The sequence below is a fragment of the Megascapheus bottae genome, chromosome 12 (genome assembly GCF_031878675.1).
Source record: "Megascapheus bottae isolate mThoBot1 chromosome 12, mThoBot2.hap1, whole genome shotgun sequence".
Taxonomy (NCBI): Eukaryota; Metazoa; Chordata; class Mammalia; order Rodentia; family Geomyidae; genus Megascapheus; species Megascapheus bottae.
The window spans coordinates 57,735,956-57,763,599 of NC_143520.1; the positions used below are offsets into that span (position 1 = coordinate 57,735,956).

Genomic DNA, 27,644 nt, shown 5'->3' on the forward strand with positions numbered 1-27,644 from the left:
TTTTAATGAAGCAATTCTGGTAAGCCCTTCAACAACTTTTGATAGGGAATAGTCATCAGAAAGACCAAACTTTGACTAGAAGCCTGAAATTTCAAACTCTTCCCCACCTCTGTCTGTCTATCTCTGTCTGTCTCTGTCTCTCTGTCTCTGTCTCTGTCTCTCTATCTCTCTGTTTCTCAGTCTCTGTCTCTCTCTCTGTCTCTCTGTCTCTGTCTCTGTCTCTCTCTCTCTGTCTGTCTCTCTCTCTCTCTCTCTCTCTCTCTCCCTGTCTCTGTCTCTCTGTCTCTCTTTCTTTTGCCAGTCCTGGGGCTGAACTCAGTGCCTGAGCGCTGTCCTTGGGCTTTCTCAAGGCTAGATCTCTATCACTTGAGCCACAGCACTTTGGGCTTTTCTATGTGTGTGGTACCAAGGAATCCACCCTGGTCTTTGTGCATGCTAGGCAAGCACTCCACCACTAAACCAGACTCCCAGCCCTCAAACCCTCTCTCAACCCCTGAGCAAAGGCAGAAAGCTGGAGAATGAGCTAAGAAATGATTGTGTCTGTGTAATGCCACCTCTCTAGAAACTTCTGGTCAGTAAAGCTTGGAGAGCTTTTAGGTCAGTAAGGGGTATCCTAGAGAGGGCATGGAACTCCCCCTACCCCTTCCTTGACACCTATATCTCTGGAATAAATGGGTAATGGTAAGTAAGTTCTCTTCCATAATTATGGTCATTGTTTGAGCAAAGGATTAAGTACAAAGGGGATCTCAGAACTCTTGGCTTACATCTAGTCAATTATGTGTTCTGGGCCCAGTGACTGGGATCTGTAATGGGGCTAGTTTGTGCCCTTAGCTTCTTTGATACTAACTCCACATAGTATCATAATTTAATTGAATTGTAGGCTACATTCTTGGTGCCCAGAGAGAATCAGAGAAGTGGTCCCTAGTGTTGAAAAACACTCTTGCGAGATCCTTAAGGGGGCAATATAAATATACCTGTGACTAAACCTGACATTCGAAGATTTATAAACATCCACTGTTGAAGTACAGGGCAGATTCAAAAACTCACAGAACTTTGTCTTTAGAAAACCTACTAAATATCTGATATATTGAATTTATTTGTATTTGGTTATTTGAAATTTGATAGGGAAGGGGGGAAAACCAAGACGGGTGGGGGGTTTGGGGGGGGAGGGAAATGGGTACCAAGACATGTGAAAGGGTATCAATGTACGTGAATTAATGCACCTTCTATCTGGCAAATATCATGTAACCCTTTTACTAATTACAATAAAAAATGCAAAAAAAAGAAAACCTACTAAAATCAAAATAAGAGATAAATGTTTGAGCATTTGATGCCAAATTCTTGTCTAGATTATTCCAAAGGCTTCCTGACTCTTAGGATGCTGTTTTTGTTTGCCCATACTGAGGCTCGAGCTCAGAGTCTGGCCACTGTTTTTAAACTTTTTACTCAAGGCTTATCTAGAAAATAATCTCATGGACTGTCCTGCTCAGGCTGGCTTCGAATCTCATTTTTTCAGTTTCCACCCTCCTGAATAGCTAGGATTATACATGTGAGTCACTGGTTCTATTGAAAGTCCATCAATGGCTTGCCATTGTATGTATGTATGTGTGTTTGTATGTCTCTAAATATATGTAATCTTTTAATAGTTGTACAAAAGCGTTTCAATTCAACATGTAAGTTTATGTGTACAATGCATCTGACCATTGTTACAGTTTTCTTCGTTTTCCTCAGCTCTCCCAACTCTATCCACCAATTACTTTTAGATTAACTCCTAGGTTTCTAATAAGAAGCTTGCACAATCTATTTCACATCTCTCAAAACTAGGATGGCAATTATAATGGTGATGGTGGTGATGATGGTGTTATTGATGGACAACATAACATTTATTGAGCTTCTACTGAGCACTTTAGTTGTATTTTCTCCTTTAATCTTTATGGCAGCCCCATTTCATACCTTGCCTCGTCTATATCAAAATTTCAGAGTCTTTTCTCCACTTGGGGTCCTTACGTTCATGGCCAGGGAAGATCTGGCTCCAGCTACTCATATAGTTAGCTTATGTGTATCTCTTGGGTGTCAGCTCTGAAGTCACCTCTTTGGAAAGGTGGTATTCAAGTTTGACTTTTTCTGATATTTGTCTATTTCACCACTCAGAATATGTTATAAACTTTCTGATGACATTACCTTCAGCACTCTCTTGTTAGGTACTCTCTCACCAGTCCCCAAAACAAGTTCTCAACACATATTTAGTGATATATGTATATATGTGTTTGTATATGTTAGGAATATGTTGTAATAATGCTAAAAACCACATACATTTCTTTCAAGTAGCGACCTTTTCCTTGTATCAGTTTTTGTAGCTTAACACACCTAGTTTGCACGGACACTTGGTGTGTGTGTGCATTTGTTAGGTTTGTGATCATAAGCAAAGAAGTTCTCTGTTTGTTTGTTTTGTCAGTCCTGGGGGCACTGTCTTTGGGCTTTCCTCAAGGCTAGAGCTCTACCACTTGAGCCACAGCACCATTTCCAGCTTTTCTATATAATACAGAGGAATCAAACCCGGGTCTTCGTGCATGCTCGGCAAGCACTCTACCACTAGGCCCAACTCCAGGCTCAATGAATTTCAGAAAGGAGTACCAGTGTTTTAGGTAGCTGGATGGTAAGGTGAGAACCAATCCACAGTTGGGGCAGAGGCTGTGGAAAGAAGGCGTGACGTGCCATCTGGGACTGTTGGAAAGGCTGACAGAGAGTCCAGGTACTAGCATAGTTCTCTCAGATGGGGAGCTGCTTGGTGGGATTTGTTCTTAGGACAGACAAGAGTGATGGGAGTTGAGGCTGAAGATTAAACCTAACCTTCAAATGGTACTGAAGGCTGGCAAATGGCATGCACATGGGGACAGATTTTGTGCTAGAAGCAATCATGTGAGGCTGGGCAGTAAAATTAATACCACAGCGGAGAAAGACAGGAGACCTGTCCTACGGGTGATGCAGTAGAACAAAGAAGGGTCATATGCTGAATTAATGCTCTCTGTCTGATCAGTAATATTAAGGATTTGAAATATGCACATTGAGAATTGGCCCTGTGGGTCAAGCCTGTAATCCTAGCTATTTGGAAGGTGGAGCCTGGGAGGATAGAAGTTCAAAGCCAGCCATGACAAAAACTTTGCAAGATTCTATCTCAACTAGTAAAAAGCTGGGAGCGATGGTATTGCCTGTCATAAATCACAAAGGAACTGTAAGTAGGACAATTGTAATCTGTGTCGGCCTTGGCATAAAAACAAGACCCTCTCTGAAAAATAAGGAAAGCAACATGAAGAAAAGCTAGGGGTGTATGCATAGTCTACAAATTTAGGATTAATGGTATAGACTCTCTAAAGCCAGGCTACCTAGGATAGTTTGTTATGGCTGGCCACATGACTGGTAAGTCTCAAAGAGCTGTGTGCTTTAGAATCCTCACCAGTAAATGCAGAACTTATCACCATCATCACCATCCTCATCATACCTATAAATAAATAGTACTCTTCGTCTGATCCAGGGGCTATAACATACCACAAACAGGATGCCTTTGAGACAATAAAACTTGAATTGTCATGTCATTTGAAGCTGGGAAGTTCAAGATCAAGGTGCCAGTAGATCTAATGTGTGATGACGGGCTGCTTCCTACAATGCCATAAGGCTGAATGGGCAAGAGGCTTTTGGGCCTGGGTGCCGTCCCTGAGCTTTTGTGCTCAAAGTTACTGCTCTACCACTTGAGCCACAGCTCTACTCAGGCCTTTTGTAGTTAATTGGAGATTAGAATCTCACAATCTTTCCTACCTGAACTGGCTTTGAACTGAGCTCCTCAGATCTCAACTTTCTGAGTAGCTAAGATTATAGGTAATGAGTCACTGGCACTGGGCAAGGGTCTCTCTCTTTTTGTGCTTGTCCTGGGGCTTGAACTCAGGGCCTGGGTGCTGTCTCTGAGTTTTTTCACTCCAGGCTAGTGCTCTACCACTTGAGCCACACCCCTGCTTCTGGCTTTTTCTGGGTAGTTCATTGGAGATAAGAATCTCATGGACTTTTCAGGCTCATGCCTGTAATCCTAGCTATTCAGAAGACAGACCAGAGGATTGCGGTTCAAAGCCAGCCTGGGCACAGCAATCTGTGAGTTTCTTAACCACCAGAAAACCATAAGTAGCTCTGTGGCTCAAGGGGTAGGGCAGTAGCCTTGAGCTGAAGAACTCAACGCTCAGTCAGGCCCAAAGTTCAAGTCCCATGACGGACACACACACACACACACACACACACACACACACACACACACACGCACACTCATGGATTTTCCTGCCTGGGTTGGCTTGGAACTGAGCACCCACCAGGGGTCTCTTAAAATGATACTAATCTAAGGCCAGGAGTGTGAACTAGTGGTAGAGTGCTCGCCTAGCATGCATGAAGTCTCAGGTTCGATTCCTTGGTACCATATACACAGAAAAAGCCAGAAATGGTGCTGTGGCTCAAGTGGCAGAACACTAACCTTTGGCAAAAAGGTGTTCAAGGACAGTGCCCAGGCCCTGAGTTCAAGCCCTAGGATGGGCTAAAAGAAAAAAAAAGATACTAAACTCATTCATGAGTCCTTACAATTAGTTATTCCCAAAGGCCCCACCTCCTACCACCACTTATGGATTAGCATGACAACAAATGAATTTAAAGGAGATATAAACATCCAGATCATAGTTAATACTCCTTCCACAAAGAGTTGTTGGCAAGATCTAATGAGCTAATAACATGTCTTGTTATTTTCTCACTTGTCTGTTTTCCTGAGTGCAGGAGGTACAGGTCTTATCTTCTCTGGACTCCCAATACCTGGTTTAGTACTTGGCCTGTTATTATCTCTAAGTTGTTGTTGAATAATTGGATTATGCTGATGAGGAAACTGAGAGTCAGAGCAGTTGTAGTCAGGTCCCTGAAGCATGCATCAAGGATCTTGTCAGTCCAGGCTAGGATTTCTGGCTTAGGTTGGGTTTTTCTGCTGAATGTAGAGAAAGCTATTTTGTCCATGTGCCGTTAGCCAGGAAAACTCGGTGCATTTAAACTCATTTTTCCTGTTGCCTTTTATGACACCTTAGAGAGGCACATTTACAGTTACAGAGCATTAAAAAAATGTAAGTGTAAACTTTAGAAATTGCTGTGATTTAGGGAATGATAGGTATTATTTTTTCACAAGTTTTATATAATGTGAGTACATACTATGGAGTAATCTGAAAAAAAGTTGTAAATAAATCTAAAAATCACTTATCTTGAAGCTAAACCATGATGATGGTAGTGTATGCCTGTTTCAAGAATTTAGAAATATATGGAATTTATAACTTTAAATGTGAGCCAAACCTTGAAGATATTTATTGACCTAAGACCTTGTGAAGCAGAGGCTTAGCTGGGTTTGGGGTTCTCATTCAGAATCCACAAATCTTAAGCATGTGCTCTAGGGAAAGGAAGGGAGTTGAGGAAGGGCCCACCTATTCCCCTCAAAATCATATCTCTTCCATTTCCTTTGCCCTGCCCTAGAGTTTAAGGAGCCACGATCTGGTATTAGGGTTTGCACTCTGGGCCTTGTTCTTGCTTGGGAAGAATTCTACTACTTGAGCCGTTCTTCTATCCCCTAAAAGCAGGTTATACTGCTACTGGGTTCACAATGGTCTGGAGCCCAATTCTAGTAAAGGAAACCAACTTGCCGATTGTCTCCTGTATTTATTTATTTATTTAGGCTGTACTCAAGTTTGAACTCAGAGTCTCATGCTTGTTAGTCAGATGCTTTTCCACTTGAGCCATGCCCTTGCACTTTTTACTTCTTTTATTTTTCAAATAGGGTCTTGTTTTTCAGATTACGCTTGTCGGGACCACAGGTTTCCTGTTTTTACTTTACAGTTAGCTCAGCTGACAAGTATGTGCCAGCATGCATCAAATTTTCTGTTGAGATTGGATGTCACTAAGTTTGTTGTTTTGGCTAGTCTAGGGCCGTGACCTCCTGAGTAACTAGAATCCACTGTCCATGCAATGAGATGAATAAAGTTCTTATATATGCTGAGTGACTGAGTATTAGGGTTCTGTAGAATATGGAGAGAAAAAGATGCAGAGAGAGATAGGAGAGATCACATATTGCATGTTATATTAGATTGTTATGCTATTATTTTATCTATAATATACTATAAATAGAATATATAATATAATGTATGTGACACATAGATGATATATGTTATATATAATGCATGACATATACTACATATATACTGTTATATAATGTATAATATGATATAAAATAATGTACATTATATAACATATTTATATATTACATATATAATGTATAGTGTGTGTCTCTCTATTTTTTGTTTTGTTTTGTATTTGCTAGTCCTGGGACTTGAACTCAGGACATGGGCACTGTCTTTGGACTTTCTCAAGGCTAGTGTTCTAGCACTTGAGCAGCAGTGCCACTTCTGGCTTTTTCTGTGTATGTGGTACCAAGGAATTGACCCCAAGGCTTCAAGTATGTTAGGCCAGTACTCTACCACTAGCCCATGCTCCCACCACCATGTTTATATATTTTATATATATGCTATACATTTATTATCTTTTCTTATAATAATAATTATATATATGTATATATATATATATGCGGTCATGGGGCTTGAACTCTGGGCCTAGGCATTGTCTCTGAGCTCTTCAGCTCAAGGCTCCTGCCATACCCCTTGAGCCACTTCCAATTTTCCAGTGATTAATTGGAGATAAGAGTCTCAGGGTCTTTAGTGCAGGGCTGGCTTTCAACCTCAATCCTCAGATCTGAGCCTCCTGAGTAGCTAGGATTACAGGCATGAGTTCCTGCGCCTGGCACTATACTATATTTGTATTTTTGTATTTTATATTTTATACATATATAAGATATGTAAAGTGGACATATCCATAAAAACTACATAGAGAGAGTGGTTGTCAGGGACTGGTAGAGAGTGAGGAATGGAGAATGACTACTTAATAGGTATGGAGTGTCCATTTGGGGTACTGAAAATGTTCTGAATCTAGATGTGATGGTTCCACAGCATTGTGAATATACTGAATGCTACTAACTTGTATACTTTGAGTTGGATAACATGGTAAGTCTTATATGTATTTCACTACCATTCAAAACAAACAAATGAGAACCTGCTATATCTTTGAGCTTTTCTCTTACAGCAAATATGTTTCTGCCTTCTTTCTCATCTCAGTCACCCCTCATAAGTGATGTGCTTATAAAGGACTTGCCCAGTGTCAGTAGCTGGTAGCCAGTAGCTATTCAAGAGGCTGAGATCTGAAGATTGTGGTTCAAAGCCAGCTTGGGCAGAGAAGTCAGTGAGACTCTCATCTCATCTTAACCAGCAAAAAGTTGGAAGTGGAGATGTGGCTCAAGTAGTAGAATACTAGGCTTGAGTGAAAAAGTCAAGTAAGAGTGCAAGGCCCTGAGTTCAAGCTCCACTACCACAAGAACCACAAAAAGCCTGCTTTTTTGGGGGGAGAGGGAGTCAGTCCTGGGGCATGAACTCAGGGTGTGAGCACTGACCTTGGGCTTTCTCAAGGCTACTATTCTACCACTTGAGCCACAGCACCACTTCTGGCTTTTCCCCCCTATATATGTGGTACTGAAGAATCGAACCCAGGTCTTAGTGCATGCTAGGCAAGCACACTACCACTAGGCCAAACTCCCAGCCCCTGCCCTCCTTGCTTTTAAAACCACTTGTCTACTTTCCTGCATGCCAAGGATGAATTGAAACATTGTCTGACTGTGGGGCCTGCTTGTGCCTCTTGGTTACTGCTGTTTCTTTGTTTTGCCTGTGGTTTCCCCTGATACCAGCTGCTTATATAAACTCTTGTCTTTTTGCTGTCCATTGCAGGGGCTGGGTTTTTTTGGCCTGTGTCAAATGCTTTGCCTCTTCCAATTCATCTTCAGTCCTTTCCTCTGTAGATACTTCCTTATTCTCAAACTCTGCTACTAACTTAACTATTTTATCTCTTCCCTCCTTGTGTCTGTTAAATGGATCTAATTAATCCTCCAAAGGACTTGGATGGAGGCCATTCATTCTGCCTTCTTATGACTTTCCCACATAGCAGATGGAGACAAGAGTGCTTGAGGCCTAGAGAAGAAATAAATCAATAGGAACTGGGGATGTAAAAGAAACCATTTAAAGTGATCATTCAAGGGCCCAGGAGTTTGGCCTAGTGGTAGAGTGCTTGCCTAGCATGCTCGAAGACCCAGGTTTGGTTTCTCAGTATCACTTACACAGAAAAAGCCAAAAGTGGTGCTGTGGCTCAAGTGGTAGAGCTCTAGCCTTGAGAAAGCCCAAGGACAATGTCAGGCCCTAAGTTCAAGGCCCAGGACTAGCAGAAAAAACAAACAAACAAACATAGTGATCATTCAAGTCTTCAGCATCCCTGCGATCACGTGATGCAGGCAGCCTTCTCCCTTCTTTCTCTTGGTGGCTTGAGGTCAGGGACTGCCTTCTTCCTGCCAACACAGCCCACATACGACCCCTTCAGCAGCCCTTGGAGAGCTGAAGACAAGGCACAAGTTCTCATTTTCTGAATGAGTAGCCATATTTTATGTTCCATGACTTCCCCCAAAGTCCCTGTCAGAAAAGGATGATGTCATTAGATATGCAAAAGGAAAAACAGAAACCTTTCCATGTTCTAGCTGAAAAGGAACCAGGCTGCACCTAGGAGAGAGAATGTGGCCAGGAAGCATCCATGGATTCAGGTAGGCCCATCTGTTCAGTGCAGGCTGATAGAATGGCTAGGAGCCCATCAGACATAAACAGAGAGTGGAGAGAAATGTATAGCAGCTGGAGCTAGAGGAGAAGGGGAGAGAGGTCTAGAAGAAGCTGGGAGACGAATTGGTGTGTTGGCCTACAGTGAAAATCAATTTCTCCATTGATTCAGAAAATCAAGCCGTTTCTGCCTTTCAATTGTACTGGGGAATGCAGCGAAGAGGAAGAGGAATAAGACTCAGTTCTTGGCCCTCCCCATACCCCCAAGAGCTGATCGTGTAATGGAGAAGGCCAGACACATACTCCAGGCCAGGAAATGCCTGTTTATGTTCAGGGAGTCTTGGTATAATAAGAATTCAGAGAAAAGAGAGAGAGAAATGGGATGTTGAGATAGCTTTTGAGAATTGGCAAAATGGAAGCCATATCTCAAGGAATGATCAGAATTTAAATCAAGCAGCGTTCAGGCATTTTGGGTGGAGGCACCTGGAGACAAGGTGTGACACAGTCAGGAGACAATGAGCAGTGATGTCTGCTCAGCTGAATAGAGAATTGAGGTAGTGGAGAACAGATTTGCAGGGAAGGAGTTGGGAAATGAGCTGAAGGCTTAATAGTGTGAGATTTAGACAATCCTGTCCCTAGTATTATCATCTACTATATGGCCAGAAAGGCATTGTATTGTAGTGCTGTTCATAAAGTTAAATGGAATATTTGATTGGTGAACTTTGTATTATTTAGGCCTTTCATAATAGCCACTCTTCCTTGAGCTGATGTGGTTGGATACAGTCCAATGGATAATGTGTGTCTGTCAGTGTTTCTGAGCAACAACAGGAAATTCAAGACTCTGACAAAGAGGGGCTGATGGAATAGATTCAGAAGGCCTTGGAGAAAGTCCAATGTCATGAAGCTCATTTATCTCTGGTAGGCTATGCTTGAAGCCTAGGTGGGGCAAATTCCCAGAATGCAAAGCTTCTCAGGGATCTATTGGACCCTGCTAGAAGCCACTTTTCCCAAAAGTTTTCCAGAGCAGATGGACAGGTCTACCACTCTCCAGACACACAAGCAAGGCAGAAAGGGCAATCAGTCATCAGTCATCATTGCCAGCCATTCTTTAATCCAGGTGAAATTTAGGTCGGTGTATTAAAAATGCATCCAGGCACAATAAAACCTAGTTTGAGGTTTAAAGCATAGCTTGTTAGAAGAGTATTTAGTGGTATCTTTTAATATGCATAAGTACAAACCAGAATTTACTGTGTAGACTTCAGTACACATTAGCAATTTTATAAGTGATCTAAAATTGCAGAGTGCATGAGAAACATGGCAGGAGGGTGCTCTCTCTATCTCCTAAATGAGACCTTAAGTAGTTCTTAAGAGAATTTCTTATGGAGATTTTAAGTTATTGATTTATTTTTGTTTTATGCTGTGTGTGTGTGTGTGTGCGTACTTGGGCTTGAACTCAGGGCTTTGGGCTCTTGCTTGGTTTTTGTTTGCCCCTCAAGGCTTGAGCTATATACTCCCTGAGCCATACCTCCATGTCCAGTCTCATGGATTTTTTTTCTTTCCAGGTTGTTTTTGAACCACAATTCTCAGATCTCAGCCTCTTGGATAGCTAGGATTATAGGTGTGAGCCTCTAGTGCCCCAAAACAAAACTGAACCCATGGAGGGATTAACATACATTCAGCAGATATTCCCCAATTCTCCTTCCCCCACTAGATCTTGCAACCAACCAAATACCTGAACTCTGTCCATATAGATTTACCATTTCTCTCTCCCCTCCCATAATTTTTTTTTTTTGCCAGTCCTGAGGCTTTTCCCAAGGCTAGAAATCTACCACATGAGCCACAGCACCACTTCCGGCTTTTACTGTGTATGTGGTATTGAAGAATTGAACACAGGGCTTCGTGCATGCTTGATTAAGAAATATATATATATATATATATATGCTTCTTTATCAACATATTCAATATCAACATCTAGCTATGGCTCTAATAATGCTCTACTTTAAAGGACTGGATATGTTGAATTGAAATCTCTCCTTTGTACAATTACTTAAAGGTAATTTAAAAATTAAAAAAATAACAAAGTGAGAAGTGCAAAGTGTATGTTGAGATATCTGGAACACTATAATGTGATAGGAGAATATCTGATTTCTATTAGTGGCAAATTCACAGAAATTGTTGATAGTATTGTGGTTTTTGCCTACACCCATAATTAAGGGACTATGAATGAAAGTTAGTGAGAATGAAATGTAAGGTTTTTCTCACCATGCATGTACATCCACAGACCCTGGTCTTTGGGAAAGGGCTTTGAGATGGGTGTGGTGATTCCTGCCTGTAATCTCAGCTCCTGAGTAGAGATTGGAAGGATCACTAATTTAAGGCTATCCAGAGGGAAAGTTAGCAAGACTCTGTCTCAAAAACAAAATAAAAGGACTGGGAGTGTGGCTTAGTGGTAGAGTGCTTGCCTAGCATGCATGAAGCCCTGTGTTTGATTCCTCAGTACCACATACACAGAAAAAGCCAGAAGTGATGCTGGGGCTCAAGTGATAGAGTGCTAACCTTGAACAAAAGAAGCTCAGGGTCAGTGCTCCAGCATGACAAAAAACAAATAAACAAACAAAAACAAGTAAGGTACTATGGCTTAAAGTGGTAGATCACTAGCCTTGAGCTGAAGAACTTAGGGACAGCTCCCAGGCCCAGAGTTCAAGCCTTACAACACATATACAAACACACACACACACACACACACACACACACACACACACACACACACACAATCAAAATTTGCTCTGGGACTGATGGCTTTGAGTCTAGTTTTTCAGCCAAGACCTCTTTCAGAATTTGAGGTGAGCTCACTAGAAAAAAATTCTTATTTACACATATAAAACAATATCCTCTGTCAGTACCCTGACATGTATTCACAGATTTTTTTTTTTTTTTGATTGGTTTGTTGTGAGGCTGAAACTCAGGCCCTTGGTACTGAGCTCTTTCACTCTGAGCTATCGCTCCACTTCTGGCTTTCTGGTGGTTCATTGCATATAAGAGTCTCATGGATTTTCTTGCCCTGGTCTGGCTTTGAACCACGATCTTCAGATCTCAGTCTCCTGAGTAGCTAGGATTACAGGTATGAACCATCAGCACCCAGATATTTTTAAAATAATAATTTTGTTTTAATTTAATTTTATTTTTGCTAGTCCTGGGGCTGAAACTCAGGGTCTGCGTGTTGTCCCTGAGTTTCTTTTGCTCAAGACTTACTCTCTACCACTTGTGCCACAGTGCCATTTCCAGAAGATTTCTAAGTCCCTAGACTATTTCTTTTTTGTTTCTTTTTTCCTTTTTTTTTTTTTTTTTGGCCAGTCCTGGGCTTGAGCTCAGGGCATGAACCCTGTCCTTGGACTTTCTCAAGGCTAGAGCTCTACCACTTGAGCCTGAGCACCACTTCCAGCTTTTTTCTATGTATGTGGTACCAAGGAATTGAACCCAGGTCTTCGTGCATGCTAGGCAAGCACTCTATCACTAGGCCAAACTCCCGGCCCCCTTTTTTCTTTTTTTGTCAGTTGTGGAGCTTGAACTCTGATCCTGGGCTTTGTCCCATAGCTCTTCAGCTCAAGGCTGTTGCCCCACCCCTTGAGCCACAGTGACACTTCCAGTTTTCTGGTGATTAATTGGAGTAAGAGTCTTATGGACTTTAATGTCCGGCCTGGCTTTGAACCTTGATCCTCAGATATCATCCTCCTGAGTAGCTAGGATTGAAGGCGTGAGCCTTTCCTAGTTGTATCTCACCCATGGGCTTTTCCTACTTTGAGTTCTTTGGCTTTAACTAGTAAAAAATGACAAGCTGCATGCAGTTATAGAGAGTCCTGTGGTAGAAACTCTGATTATTATCCCCAAATTCCCCCTGTGCAAGGAGTGAGTCCACATGTAGCCCTGCTCTTGACACTTTGATCATTGTCATTATGCCTGAATGACCCATGTGGATTAGTGCCTGTCATTTCATCTGCTGAAAGCTGGGTCCCTTGATGACAGGCCCATAAAAGAGCAACTGACTCTCCCAAGTGGAATTTGAGGCTCCACTGTCTTCTTGCCCCAACAACAACAACAATAACAACAACAAATGAAGAAGAGAAAAACAAAGCTCACTTGAAGTACCTTGCAAAGTGGTGATTAACACTGATTTCCCCTTAGTGTTGGACATATTTTAATGTTTCTGAAATCAGGGCTAGGTTCTTTTTATCTAGATGGTCTCAAGATGATGCTTCAAACTTACATGATTTATTGATCTTATGATGGTACAAAACTGGTATATAGTCAATCAAAACCGTACTTTGAATTTCGATTTTGAATTGTTTTGCAGTCCAATCACACAACAGAGTGACTGTCATTGACAGTACTGGGCAGAGCCATAGCTACAGCTCCCAGTTAGCCAATCAAATTGCTGAGCCCAAATTGCTCAGCTATCATGTTTGGCAGGTTCCATGTACTAAGTATGCTTTGATTTGTGACATTTTAAGCTTATGATGGATTTATCAAAATACATTTGCGATGGCAGAGTAACAAATTAATACCAGTCTCGTAGAATGAATTAGAAAGGATTCCTTCGCTTTCAGTTGGGAAAAGGAACCTGGAACACATTGTCAGTAACAAAGTTTGGTAAAATTCTGCAGTGAAACCATTTAGTTCTTGGGGGGGGGGTTCTTTGTTGGGAGTCTTTTCATTACTGATTCACTGCTCTGATTTATTACTGTTCTGTTACATTGCATTTGCAAATGCATATGTTATCTCTTATGCATTGGTCTAGAATAAGGATGAGGTCTGGAAGTCTGAATTTTCACCTTGTACAACTATCTAATAAAAATTACAGGTTAAAAAACAACAACAACAACAACTCTGTGAGAGCATTAGGCCCTGAGTTCTAGCCTCAGTACTAGCACAGCAGAGATAAAAAAGGTAATTGCTATTAAGTTATCCAGACTTCACTTCACAGTGGATGAGTCCATGAACTGAGAAACTGTGTGGCTTTACCATGTTCATCTAGCGGGACAAGCTGGATTCTTCAAAGCTTCTGGACACAGTCCTGCAACAGAGGCCATTTCATTTCCATCTCTGCAGTGCTAAAGCATACTTACTTGGTCTAATTTGGTCTTTATTCGATAGCAGATCTGATTTCTGATACACTACTGCGTGCTGAGATAAAGTCCAATTCCATTAAGCAGGTGTTTATTGAACAGTGGTCATGAGTGGAGCAGTAAATAAAGAGCTGAGACTGCCACCTGTTCTCTTGGAGCTTACAGGTTGGTTGTGAGCCTGACACATGCACTAGAACCGGCTAGTGTTCCCTGCATTACAGCAGGTGTGTTCACCTGAGTGCTGTGGCTAAGGGGTACCAAAAGTTCAGAGAGCCAAGTGTGGGCTAGGTGGGGAAGCAAGTCCCTCGTGAGGAAACTGGAAATCCCTATCCTGCTTCTGTATAGGAGGAAAGCAGGGTCCCAGGACCCCACTCTTGGCTGCACTGACAAGTTGTACTTCTCATCCTAGTCACTGTCCAAAAGATATAGAAACCTGGTAGAAAAAAAAATCATGTGCTGAACAGATTCCTCCCCTGAACAATACCTGCTCATATCTTTGGTTCCATCTTCAGATCCCTACCTGAAAACTCTACCATGATCTCTGTCTAAAATTAGTCTTCTTGATTAAACTTTTACATAGAACCTTTTTCCAGAGTATACCTAACAACATTTGTAATTATATGCTTCTTTTGCTCTCTACTGTTCTGTGAGCTTGAACTGTGCTTTTTATGCCTACCTCTGTGTTCACAAAGCCCAATACCTTGCCAGAATATAATAGGTGCTCAGTAAACATGTGTGGACTGATTGAAGAGTTAAGGGCAAACTAGAAACTTTATAATTACTTTATGATGCTGTGGTATAAGGATATAGTTGATAGAAAACCCCTTTATTTGGGTGGAGGGAGGCATCTTGTTTGAACTCAAGACTTTGCACTAGTAAGTACTCTACTACTTGAGCTATGGCCCAAATCTCATTTTGCTTTTTAGTTATTATATTTTTTGCCAGTCCTGGGGCTTGAAATCAGAGCCTGAGCACTGTCTTTGGGCTTTCTCAAGGTGAGAGCTCTACCACTTAGCCACAGCACCAGTCTGGCTTTTTCTATGTATGTGGTACCGAAGAATCGAACCTGGGTCTTCATGCATGGTAGGCAAGCACTTTAACCACTAGGCCAAACTCCCGGCCTAGATATTTTTGAATAAGTTTCATTTCTTTCTTTTTCCTTTTCTTTCTTTCCCCCTTTTTTTTTCCTTGAGGCTAGCTTCAGACTTAAATAATGTAATGTCTTTGTTGGTTGAGATGAGGGTCCAGTTCACATTTTCTTTGGCCTAATCTTGAACTGTGTGATCTTTGTCTCACAAATAACTAGGATTGCAGTCCTGAACCATGATTGCCTGGCAAGAAACACTTCTTACTATTTTTATGTGTGTGTTCCAAGCCTAGTGCTTGAACTCAGGGTCTAATCCCTAGCCTTTAGCTTTATTGCTCAGGGCTGGTGCTTTACCACTTAAGCCAGTGATAAAGTTTTGGTTTTTTGGTGGTTAAATGGAATAAGAGTCTCAACGACTTTTCTCCCCGGGCTGTCTTTGAACTGTGATCCTCACATCTCAGCTTCCTGAGTAGCTAGAATACAAGTGTGCATCACCAACTTCTGATCTTCTAGGAAACACCTTTTGATGTTAAAACTGTACCAGAGCAAAAGGTCTCCTGGTAGATGAATCACTGGTGATTTTGAGGATTGTGGGTCTGAAAGTTCAGGGAATTCAGCAGTGTTCTTTTTCAGTTTGGAATTTAAAAGCCTTAGAGGACTATTTACAACTTATGGAATAGAGATGAAGTTCTCTGGCTCGGTGGCTTCATACTGACAGTTCCGATTTTAATGGGGCTCTGGGGAGCTGTGGTTTTATTGTGGTCCTGCTTTCCTAAACAAACCCCCTGAAAGCCTGCAAAGAGTCAGAGGAGCATGAACACAGGAAAGTTAATGATGCTCTAATTTCCAGTGAAAAAGAAACTTAAGATTTCCAGCAGGAAGGAAGCTGTGAAAAAACTAAGGTTAAAGAATGTGCTGGTGTTTTGGCTTGGTGGGAAAATCTATGCTTTGGCTTTGGTGGCAGGTAGCAGGTCCTGGGTTGCTTCTTTTCTTCTTCAGCTGAAGTCTTACGTCTCAAGAAGCCAGGGAGGAGAGGGTGTGAAGACTGTGGTTGGATTTTTTTTATTAACGCCTCTTTGGATTTGTGAAAAAAAAAAAAGCGGACATCTTCCAACTTCTTGTGCAAATGAGCAAGATTACTTGTGCTGTGGAATGTAGTCCATAGTAATCTTGTTCAAAATCTTTATTTAAAAATATGAGGATTGTGCTGGGAGTTTGGTCTAGTGGTGAGAATGCTTGCCTAGCATGAATGAAGCTCTGGGTTCGATTCCTTGGTACCACATACATAGAAAAAACTGGAAGTAGTGTTGTAGCTCAAGTGGTAGAACCCTAGCCTTGAAAAAGCCCAAGGACAGTGCTCAGACCCTGAGTTTAAGCCCCAGGACTGGCAAAAAAAAAAATAAAAAAGATATGAAGATTGAGATATGAAGCCAGCCTGGCAGAAAAGTCTATGAGATTCTTTATTTTTTTTCTTTTGGTGCCAGTCCTGAGGCTTGAGGTTCCAGGGTTTGAATTCAGGGCATAGGTGCTATCTCTGATCATTTTTGCTCAAAGCTAGTCTTCTACCACTTGAACCTTAGCTTCACTTCTGGCTTTTTGAGTTGCTTAATTGGAGATAAGAGTCTCATGGATTTTTCCATCAATGCTGACTTTGAACTGTGATCCTCAGATCTCAGGCTCCTGAATAGCTACAATTACAGGCATAAACTGGTGCCTGACATGTCTGTGAGACTCTTATTCCTAATTAACAAGGTAAAAGCTGGAAGTGGAGGTGTGGCTCAAGTGTTAGAGTATCAGTCTTTAATGAAAAAGGCTTATGAGAAAGCAAGGTCCTGAGGTACTTCCAAATGGAAGTAGCAGAATTGTGTCTCCTCTCAGCTAAGAGAAGGTACATTTCCACAAGCATCTGTTCATCATATAGGCTTCTGGGAACTCACACTAGACTTTAACTTCCAGCTGACAGCAACTGAGCACGTATGACATTCCTGTAAGAGGCCAATTTAGTTTTTAAACTTTGCATGCAGCAAGGCTGGAAGCGAATTAGTTTAATTTTCTTTTGACCAATATTGGGCTTTGAACCCAGAAGCCTCTTGCTTCTTTTGCTTACTTAGCTGGTACTCTACCACTTGAGCCATGCTTCAAGACCAGTTTTGTGCTGGTTATTTTAGAGAAGGATCCTTGGGGCTTTTCTGCCAGGGCTGTCTTTGAACTACAATCCTCCAGATCTCAGCCTTGAATAGATAGGATTACAGGTGTGAGCCACCTATAACTAGCTTCAGTGTTCTGAGTCCTATTAGTAAAAGTAATTAAAAAATATTTTTTATGTAACTTCTCTATGGTAGACCATCTAAGGCCTCTTCATGCTATGGACATACACAAATGCATGCATGTGTGTCTAAACATGTTTCACATACAGTCATATTAATGGACCAAACTCATCCAAGTCCCTTTCCCCAACAGTAAAGGGCCAATGCACAACACTTTGTGACTCACAGCCAGAGTTACAGTCCTGGGAGTGGAATCTCAGCCTTATTTTTTATTTGTTTTTTGTTGATCCTGGGATTTGAACTCAGGGACTGTGCACTGTTCCTGAGCTTCTTTGTGTTTAAGGATGGCACTCTACCACTTGAGCCACAGTGCCACTTCTGGCTTTTTTATTCTTATATTTATGAATAGAAGTATTTTTATTGTATTTACTTCTGGCTTTTTTATTCTTATATTTATGAATAGAAGTATTTTTTTTTATTGTATTTACTTCTGCTTTTTTTGAGTAGTTTATTAGAGATAAGAGTCTCAAGAGCTATATGCTGGTGGCTCACACCCGTAATCCTAGCTACTCAGGAGGCTGAGATCTGAGGATCGTGGTTCAAAGCCAGCCCTGACATGAAATCCCTGATACTCTTATCTCCGATTAACTACCGTAAAACTGGAAGTGGTGCTGTGGCTCAAGGAGGAGGGTGGTATCCTTGAGCTGAAGAGCTCAGGGACAAAGCCCAGGCCTAGAGTTCAAGTCCCATGACTGACAAAAAAAAAGTGAACACATTTAATTTTGCATTGCTACTATTATTGTCATCCTGTAGAAACCCATCACACACCTGCAGCCACCGGGGTCCAGAGTTGGCATTGCTGCAGAGAAGGGGAAGCGGAACATAAATGCAATGGACACATCAGGTAGGCCCTGCACCAGGCTGACATCAGCTCTTGGCTGTTGCCACCAGGTCACAAACCCATTCTTGTTCTGAGATTCAGGTGTCCCATTTTAGGTCCCTTCTTACTTCACAACCTACAAAGTATAACCCTTAAGAATAGGATAGGACAACCCGACATGGCTCCTACTAAACACACTGTGGCGTGTGCTGTTCCCACATTCATTTGGGATGCGAGTCCTAAATGAGTCCTAAGCCTGAGTCCCCATATTTTCTTCCTCTTTTCTCATCCAGTTCTGCAAAGTTAACTGACAAGGCAGAAGAAGCACAGGCCTGGATCACATAGTCATTCATTGGGTTGCTTGTCTGTTTTTGTTTTTATATTGCCTGTGCTAGGGTTTGAACTCAGAGCTTTGTGTTCTTGCTTAAGTGTTTTCTCAAGGCTGGCACTCTACTACTCTGAATCACAGCTCCACTTCCAGACTTTTGGTGATCAATTGGAGATAAGTATTTCTCATACTTTTTTTTGCCCAGGCTGGGTTTGAACCACAATCCCCAGATCTCAGCCACGTGAGTGGCTGAGCATAAGCCATCTTCACTAGCTGTTCTTTTCTTTCAGTATTTCGAATCTATTTTGCATCCAACACAGTGGAAGTGGATGTATAGAGGGCAGACTATATAGCTTCTTTTTTATGGAGGAAGATATGAAGGAAACAAATAAGATCATAAAAATGCAATTACAAAATGTGTTGAGAGCAGTAAAAAAACCAAAAAACAAAACCAGAAAACAACTTCTAGGAGTGTGTGAGAGTATAACAGATGGAGTGGTTAAGAAAAGCTTCCCAGAGAAAGTGATAGTTAAGCTAAGGCCAGAGAAACTACATAGGGGACAGTCTTTGCTTTTACCATCCTGAATCAGCTTTCTTTAGGTCTGGTGACAATATACTCGTGAGTGTCTTGAGGATTTTCATTCAAGACATCCTATTCTCCTCCAGGTAAGGGGTGGACTTGTCACCAAGAGACTGAGTTTCTTCTCAGGATGGAAATCTGGAGTAGGTGCATGCACAGAAGAAAGTAAGTGGGTGGTTTCAGTAGCAGAGCATGAAAGTGTTTATGTCTCCTTAGAAGAACCATTCCGAACCATCTTTTTCACTCAAGACTAGCAGTTGAACCATTACTCCACTTTTGGCTTTTTGGTTAAGAAGAGATAGGAATCTCACAGACTTTTCTGCAGGGGCTGGCTTTGAACTATGATCTACAGATCATAGCCTCCTGAGAAGCTAGGATTATAGGCCTGAGCAACCTATCTTGATTCTTAACTTTTCTGAAATTTAGCTGGAGAGACTGTGGAACTGCCTCTGTCCACCAACTTCTTTGTTTTCTATAACCTCCCAAATTGCTTTCCATTGTTTGTAACCACAGAAGTCTCATGGGTTCTGATCAATAGAATTTAGTAAAGTGCAGAGTTTTAGAGAAGAGCACTTCTGTAAAGCCAGAGTGTGTGCAAAAGGCTTGAAATACAGAGCTGACTGGTTCAGAAATCATAAAGGCAAAAGAGAACTAACCCCTCTGCTAAGGCATGCTGCACAGAACTTGCAGGGACCAGAGGCCATATTAAGAGTTTGGATTTTTTTTAATGCTAAATGAAGAGGAACGTTGAAGGCATATATTGAGCATAGGAAGACTATTTTAATCAGCAATAAATGTCAAAGAGAAAAAACAAAAACAAAAGAACAGCTCAAGAGTGGTACTGTCAAAAGAACTTAGAACTGGTCATTGCAGCTTTTACTCTGGATTAGTTCCAGGACCCTGGAATTTTGTAAGGCTCTTATCATCTCTTTTAACTCCAGTTTCCTCCTCTATAAAATGAGATAGTAGGTTGGATGGTCTCTAATTTCATTTCATTCTCTGGTATTCCAGGATCTGTGAAAAACTGCATCCATAATTGTGTGTGTGTGTGTGTGTGTGTGTGTGTGTGTGTGAGTGTGTGTGTGTGTATGTATGTCATGGGGCTTGAACCCATCACCTGGGTTCTGTCCTGGAGCTCTTTTGCTTTAGACTAGCACTCTACCATTTTGAGTCATAGCTCTATTTCCCATTTTCTGGTGGCTAATTAGGGATAAGAGTCTCATAGAGTTTCCTGCTCAGGCTGGCTCCAAACTGACTGTGGTCCTCAGATTTCAGCCTCCTAACTAATTAGGATTATAGATATGAGCCACCAGCACCCATCCCTTAGAGACTATTTTAATGATTAATGATCGTAATGGCTGTCAAGGGCTGGTAGCTCATATCTCTAATTCTAGCTACCGAGAAGGCTGAGATCTGAGGATCAAGGTTTAAGCCAGCCCAGGCAGACAAATCCAAGAGACTCTATCTCTAGTGAACAAGCAAGAAGCCAGAAGTGGAGGCGAGGCTCAAGTGGTCAGACACTGGCTGTGAGCAAAAATGCTTAGCAAGAGCATGAGGCCCTGAGTTCAAGCCCCAGTACCAACACACACATACATTCCTGATAATCTTAATCATCATTAAGCATAAGTGGCAGATATAACCATATTCAACCTCTATGATACTTATGTTGGCAGACCAATCAGCATGAAAACCCTTGGTAGTTTACCAGCTGGTTTTGGCCCATTGTCATATTGAAGTAGTATAGGTCTCAGTAGCCAACTCAATGAAGAATACTGCAAAGGGAAATGTATATAAAATCCGATGCTCTGCTAAACGTAAACATTGTGATGGAATGCCTCATGACAGAAAATGCTGGCAAGAGTACTGATTCTTGAGTGAATTTCATCAAGACCTTGTTTATGTGTAGTGTGTACATCAGTTATCTTGTGCGTAGCAAATTATCCCAATTCTTAGTGATGCAAAACAACACTCATTTTATTTCTTGAAAACTAGAGTCGTTTTTTGGCTGGCTGGCCTTGCCTGCGGCTCCCTTGTGCTGCTGAATTTAGCTAATGGTTGCTAGCTGGAACGGCATGTCTTTTTCTCCTTAAGGGTCTTTAAGAAGGTTGGACGGGATTTCTTCAGGGTAGTAGCAAAGCACTGCTCCAAGATGGCAAAGAATAAGGAACAAGTGATCAGATTTCAGTGTCATAATGGTCTCCAATTATAGTGGCAAAGCAAGTGTCATTGTCAATGTAGGAGGTGCCCATATAACGGCAGCTTGGTGTGCAGGCTCCATTAAAAGCTATTAAGGTAACAGTATGTGAACTTTCCCTCTCAGACTTGCATTGCAAGATACATAACTCTAATTTGGAAATTACAGCACTTTCACAAAGATACAATAGATAGGTCATTACTGGAATAAGGGAGCATTTGAAGTTACATTAAGAGACGGAATCCTGCTGGGGTTGGTGGCTTTCTCCTATAATCCTAGCAATTCGGGAGGCTGACACATAAGGATTAAGATTCAAAGCCAGCTGGGGCAGACCAATCTGAGAGACTCTTATCTCCAATTAACCAGCAAAAAGCCAGAAGAGAAGGTGTGGCTTAAGTGGTAGAGAGCCTTCCTTGAGTAAAAATGCTAAGCAAAAGTGAAAGAGGCCTAGTATTGACCCCATCAAAAAAGGAACTGAAATCCTACATCAATGGCTCTGTTTGCCTCACAAAATGTTCACAGAAGCTTTTAAACAGGCATGGTTGTCTCTCTTGCAACCTTGTAGCACCTATACACTAACTAGATGTGCCTTAAAAATACAAGCCAAATAAATTAATCAGTAGTAGCTTTTATGAATTTGTTCTAGGGATGTTCTTTAAAGATTAGTTTCCTGGTATTCTTTTAGTGTAGTAAAGTGTTATTCTCAATGGCCCATGGTTGAAGGACTGAAGTGCTACAAGTCTGGAGAGTCAGGCTGGTACTCTGATGGCCTGGTGGTTACTTATTGGTGAGTAGATTCTTGGTGTCTCCAACAACTGGAGGGGACACACACACACACACACACTCGCACACACAAGGTGCACACATGTACATACAGAAAAGTAAAATGGCAGAGCAAAAAGGAGAGAGGAATATAAGAGAGATCGAGAGAGAGAAGAAATGATAGTGGGAGCTATGTGGATCAAGAGCAAATACATGGCTAAGAATTTCAGTTTTCTAGCATTTGGGGAGTAGGTGAGGAGGGGGAGTTTAATTGATAGTGGACTGATCTTAGAGATATGAGGGATCATAACTTGGCATAACTGCGCATGTACAAGATTACTAGCCTGTGGTTGTTAGGACACGAGCTGTAACACATGTGCATTAAGTGGGACTTTGCTATACGAAATCAGGCAAAAGATGCAAAATGCTCCCACTGCATAAGTGCCTCTGGTTGGCTGGAACTGGCAGAGAGTGTCTCCGCTCCCAGAAAGAAGTTCTAACCTCAATCTGACCACAAATTAACCCCAAGGAGATATTCCTTGGGAGATACTGGGTGCGAGATGGGACTCCTGGCTGCCTCCTAGGGTGTGACTAGGAGAGTTTCAGCCTTCTCTCTCACTAACCTGTTCCAACTGTACTGCTGCTTTATGTGTGGATAAGGGAGAAGGTTCTTTTAGGAGTGTTTGAAAAGCACAGGGAGAAGTCAGGAAGAAGCAGTCACAGGAACCCCCGCCCCCAACTGATCACTATTGCTTTCCAAATCAGGAAACTAAGTACTTGTTCATTAAGAGGTTGGCCTCAGAAACTGGGGAGTAAAACCTACAGAATAATTGTTCTTCAGCCCTTAAAAAACAAACAAACAAACAAACAAAAAAACCCAAGATGTGGCCAGGCGCCAGTGGCTCACACGTGTGATCTTAGCTACTCAGGAGGCTGAGATCTAAGGACTGAGGTTTGAAGCCATGAGATTCTTCAATTGACCACCAAAAAAGATGCAAATAATACTATGGCTCAGGTGATAGAATGCTGGCCTTGAGCAAATAAACGCAGGGACAGCTCCCAGGCCTCAAGTTCAAGCACTAGTACCATCACAAAAATAAAAGCAACCTCCCCTCCCACCCCAACCACCCAAACACACGGCCCAAACCGGTTTAAGATTGTTCTCAGGGGAAAAGGTAGCCTTATAAACACGTAGGTTTTTAGCACCTGTTAGAGCAGTAATAATAGAAACAAGGCAGTGCAAAGTTCATTGCAGTGCATGATTTCAATGAATCCTCACAATAACCCTAGGGGGTAGGTTTCATTCTTAATTTATACATGAGTTAATTGTGGCCCAAGGAGATGAACTAGCTTTTAAATGGTCGATTAAAGGAACCTGTGCATTGGTCTGCAATTCCTGACTACTATTTAGTTAGCTCTGGGCCCTGCGTGGCTTAGGAAGTGCCAGACCACCACGTGTTTATGCTAAATCACGAGCCATCCATTGCCACAGCCAGAGCACAGGGCTGCTGTGGGTCCGTGGAGTCGGCCAAGCCCCGCTCGGGGCGCGGGGCCGGGCTGCGGGCCGGGCTGCGGGGCCGTCCCCGACCGGGGCGTGCGCGCGTGGCGGGTGCGGGCGCCGTGCCTGGGGGGCGGCGGGGGGCCGGGCCGGGCTCCGCGGCGGGTTAGGGTTAGGGCGGGATTCGGCTTCCCGGCGGCAGAGGGCGCTTGGCGCTGCGGTCCGGCGCGCGGAGCCGCCCGCGCGGGCTCCGGGAAGAGGCGAGGCGAGCGCGGCGGGCGCGGCGGGAGGCGAGCGGCGAGCGGCGGCCCCTGCCACGTATTCCCGGCAGTGCGGGCGGCGGCGGCGGCAGGTGGGTGTCGGGGCGGGAGGACGGCGGGGCGGGCGCGGGACCCCGGGGTGCGGTGCCGACCCCGCGCGCTTCCCGCCACACGGGCTCCGCCTCCGCCTTCGCGGAGGGCTGCCGAGCGAGGCCGGGGCTCCCGGGGTCCCGCGCGCAACTCGCGCCGCCGGCGAGGTGGCCGGGGTGGGGGGTGGGGTGGGTCGGCGGCCCGTCGGCTCTGGGGCCCGGGCTTAGGCCGGTAAAAGTTGGGGCGGACCGCGAGCCCCGCGTGGGCCGGGCGGGAAGTGCGGGTGCGCGGCGGCGGGGGACCCGGCCCGGGAAGGCGGGAGGCGGAAGGGGCGCGCGCCGCTTCCCGCGCGGAGTGGGCCGGGGACTGGCGGAGATCCCGCGTGCTGGCGGGGATCCCGCGGGCGGTGTGCATCGAGGGAGGCCCGGGGCCCGTGGGAAGCCGGGCCGCACCGCGCCGGTCCGGGGCGCCGCCGGCCGACGCCGGGGAGGTGACGGCGCCGTGCCGGGGACACCGGTGGCGCCCGGGGATGGAGCGGGGCGCTCGGGTCGTGCGAGCCCGGTGCCGAGTCCCCGCGCCACCCCGCCGCCGCCTTCCCCGCTCACGCTGCGGGGCTCTCGGTCCGGGGAAAGTTGTGGGAGGTCAGTCCTGGGTGACATGAGTTTTAGGGGTGTTGCAGAGGAGACGGGATTGGGCTGCATGAAAGCCTTCACTACCCGAAAAATCTCCCCTCGGTGCACACCCACCCGTGTGCCGGGAAAGCCGGGCCCCACGTGCTGTGGGCCCGCCGCCGCCCGGGGCCTCCCTGCTTTGGCTCAGGTCTGAAACAAGTGGTTCTGGAGAGGCTGGGTAGTCTATTGTAGAACGATCTGCATGGCGCCCTGTAGATACAGAAGACATATTGGCTTCTTTTTCCTTTTTCTTCTTTCATCCCAAGTGAACTTTGTATTCTAGACATCGGCATGCCAGGTCACTTTCAATAGAGATAGCTGGAAGCCCAGACTGGGCCTCAGAAGTCCTTGTTGGCAGTCTAGAAGTGTTACCAAAGAAGAATGACCTTTGATTTGCCCTTTCAAAACATCAGTTTCCTTATCTGTGAAATGGGATATAAAAAGAGTTAGAAAAATAAAAAGCTAGATAAAGCTATGCCAGGGTGACTGATGCCTATAAACCCGGCTGCAATTTCAGGGGATTGAGACTGAGGATTGTGGTTTGAAGGAAAAAAAAAATTCCAAGACTCCTAACTCAGTAATCCAGTAAAAAGAAGTAGAGGTGTGGCTCAAATAGTAGAGCTCTAAACTTGGGGCAAGAGTTCAAGGCCTTGGGTTAAAAACAATAATATAACCTCAGGGGAAAAACAAAAACAAAACAAAACAAAAACCAAGCTAGATAATTTGATGGGGACAGTACTTGGTTTGGGGGTGGGGTGGGAAGACTCCTTATGAGACTAAAGCACCCACACAAAATAGACCTCATGTTTTTTATACTGAAATTAGGATCTACTTAAAAGAAAACAGCTGAGAAACAAGGAAGATTCAAAAAGTAAAACATACTAATTGGTATTAGATGTATGCAAATACTGTTCTCAGACTGTCTTTGCTAGCTGTGCTTAGAAAAATGTTTATCACCTGACCTTTCATTAATTGTTTACCTTAGAGCCTGGTGTGAATGCCAGGTTGGATTGGTGCTTGTGGGTTCTTACTGGAAGAACAACCCCAAAGGTCTCATTTTGTTAACAGGCTGTTTCTGAGTCATGTTGGGGTCCTTGTGCAATTACACCTCTGCCATCTTTCCTATTCTGGCCTTCGTAGTAGTTAGCTGATTCTATTACTAGTGGCATTTCTGAACTAACCTTGCTTCTTTTCAAGAAATACAGTAAGTAAACTAGCACAACTGCCAATCAGCGTGGGTCCTTTCTCCTCCACTGGATATAAAGACTGCGTAACCCCTTGCTAAAACTTCTGCAATGTTTGGATGCACAGAATTGAAATGACTAGGGCCAAATAGCACATTCATGATCAAGCCATGATAATTTTGTTATAAGCCAGCACTCTTCTACTGTTAACTTTCAAATGCATGTTGAGTTTGATGACATTATTTCAGTATTTTTTTTGGGGGGGGGGACAGGAGATTCAGTTTCTAGGAAGCTATAGTCACTGGTTGTCTTTGAATTTGAAGTAAAATGATACTTTGAACAAATAAAGACTTGACTAGCTAGATTGGAACCTCAAAATGTTTCTTGTGGTCTGTGTATAGATAATAGTCTAACTGAGGCTAACTAAACAGAGACCATCTTCTTAATAATAGTCATTGGTGTTCTTTCCATTGTCAGGTACCCTGAGGCAGGTTAGAGGATACAGCTGTATTACTATTACTGCAGGTTCCCTGGAGTTACTGATGATCTTTGAATCCAGATGGATCCTTTTGTAGTGGTGGGCAAGAAATCCCTAGCTCTCTTAAGGGTTATGATGATGGAATGAGATTATGTGTTTGAGAAGTCACATGTAAGTTGTGAAGTTCTCTTTATTTATTTATTTATTTATTGCCAGTCCTGGGCTTGATCTCAGGGCCTGAGCAATGTCCTTGGAGTTTCTCAAGGCTAGAGCTCTACCACTTGAGCCTCAGCACCACTTCGGCTTTTTTCTACATATGTGGTACCAAGGAATCGAACCTGGGTCTTCGTGCATGCTAGGCAAGCACTCTAACCACTAGGCAAAACTCCCGGCCCGAAGTTCTCTTTAATATAACATAACTACCAGTGGACGCTGGGAACAATATGTGGATTGGAGCAGAGTAATTTCAGGAGTCTTGTGAGTCCAATGTAAACCCTGAGCACATTGTTTTGTCTTGTGAGATCATTTCTGCAATGGAAGTCAGGCAGTGCTGTGCCTTATTTTCCATGGGCAGTCTGCACCTGTGAACTGCAGTAGCGCTCAGTAAAGGCTGGCCATTCCTTTCCCTTCTTGCAAGCACTCCAGATAATGGCATTGATTAAGTCTTCCAGCAGGGATTGTCCTCTGGGGGAAAAAGGCTTTTAAAGTACATTTTTGTTCTTATGAATAATTCTAGCTGCCCTTCCCCCAGAATACACAATGCCTATGCCAGGGATAATCTAATCCAAAAGGAAGGATCTGACCTAAACCAGAAGCTAGATTGGACAGGATTTTTTTTTTTTTTTTTGGTAAGATGGATATAGCTACTATTCTTTTGCTCATTTTGTGGACTTTTGTCATTCGTTTATTGGACAATGAAAAGTTACTGAGTTGGGTGGGGGGTTATAGCTGCAAGGAGGGACTGGGAAAGCTGTTGTATATGGTGGGAGGGGCCAAGGTAGGGGGCGATGGAGAAGTTGAGTGTGGCTGACAGTACAAGCTGGAAAGTTTAGAGTGGGGAAGAATCTGTTGGCTATAAGATTTGGTTAAATATGGGTCTAATTTCCACCTAGTCCTACGAGGTTCTGTTAAGGGACTTTGAAGTTTTTGTGCTTCAGGCAGATTGACTGGTGTGGTGGCATCATAAATGAGTTTCCGTAGAAAGTTGTGTGCTGAAAAGGAAATTAAATTCCAAGAGGGTGTTTGTTGTGACTGGTGCCAGAACTTCTCTGAGAATTTTATTAAGATTCAGTCAGTCTATAAAAGCACTTCTTGGTTCCCTGAAGATATTAATTAAGAAATAGTTTTTTTTTTTTAATTTAAAGAAGTATCTCAGAAGTATCTCATTTGTGAGCCTTTGGGGTGTCATCTTTCTAAATCCTTGAAACAAATGAAGTTCAAAACACTGTAGATTCTTAAAGCTTTCCTTCCCTGTAAAAAAATG

The 27,644-nt window shown here is 43.2% G+C and overlaps 1 long non-coding RNA gene across 2 annotated transcripts in view; it reads left to right on the forward strand.

Moving 5' to 3' along the window:
• Positions 1-27,644, forward strand: part of LOC150056610 (uncharacterized) — a 138,816-nt gene that overhangs the window by 55,713 nt on the left and 55,459 nt on the right. The window contains exon 1 of one of the 2 annotated variants that reach the window (XR_016537280.1): positions 23,814-23,830. The exons of the other annotated variant lie outside the window; for it this stretch is intronic. This is a non-coding gene — a long non-coding RNA (uncharacterized LOC150056610). Of the gene's footprint in view, positions 1-23,813; positions 23,831-27,644 lie in introns of those variants that run through there. 2 annotated transcript variants of the gene reach the window in all.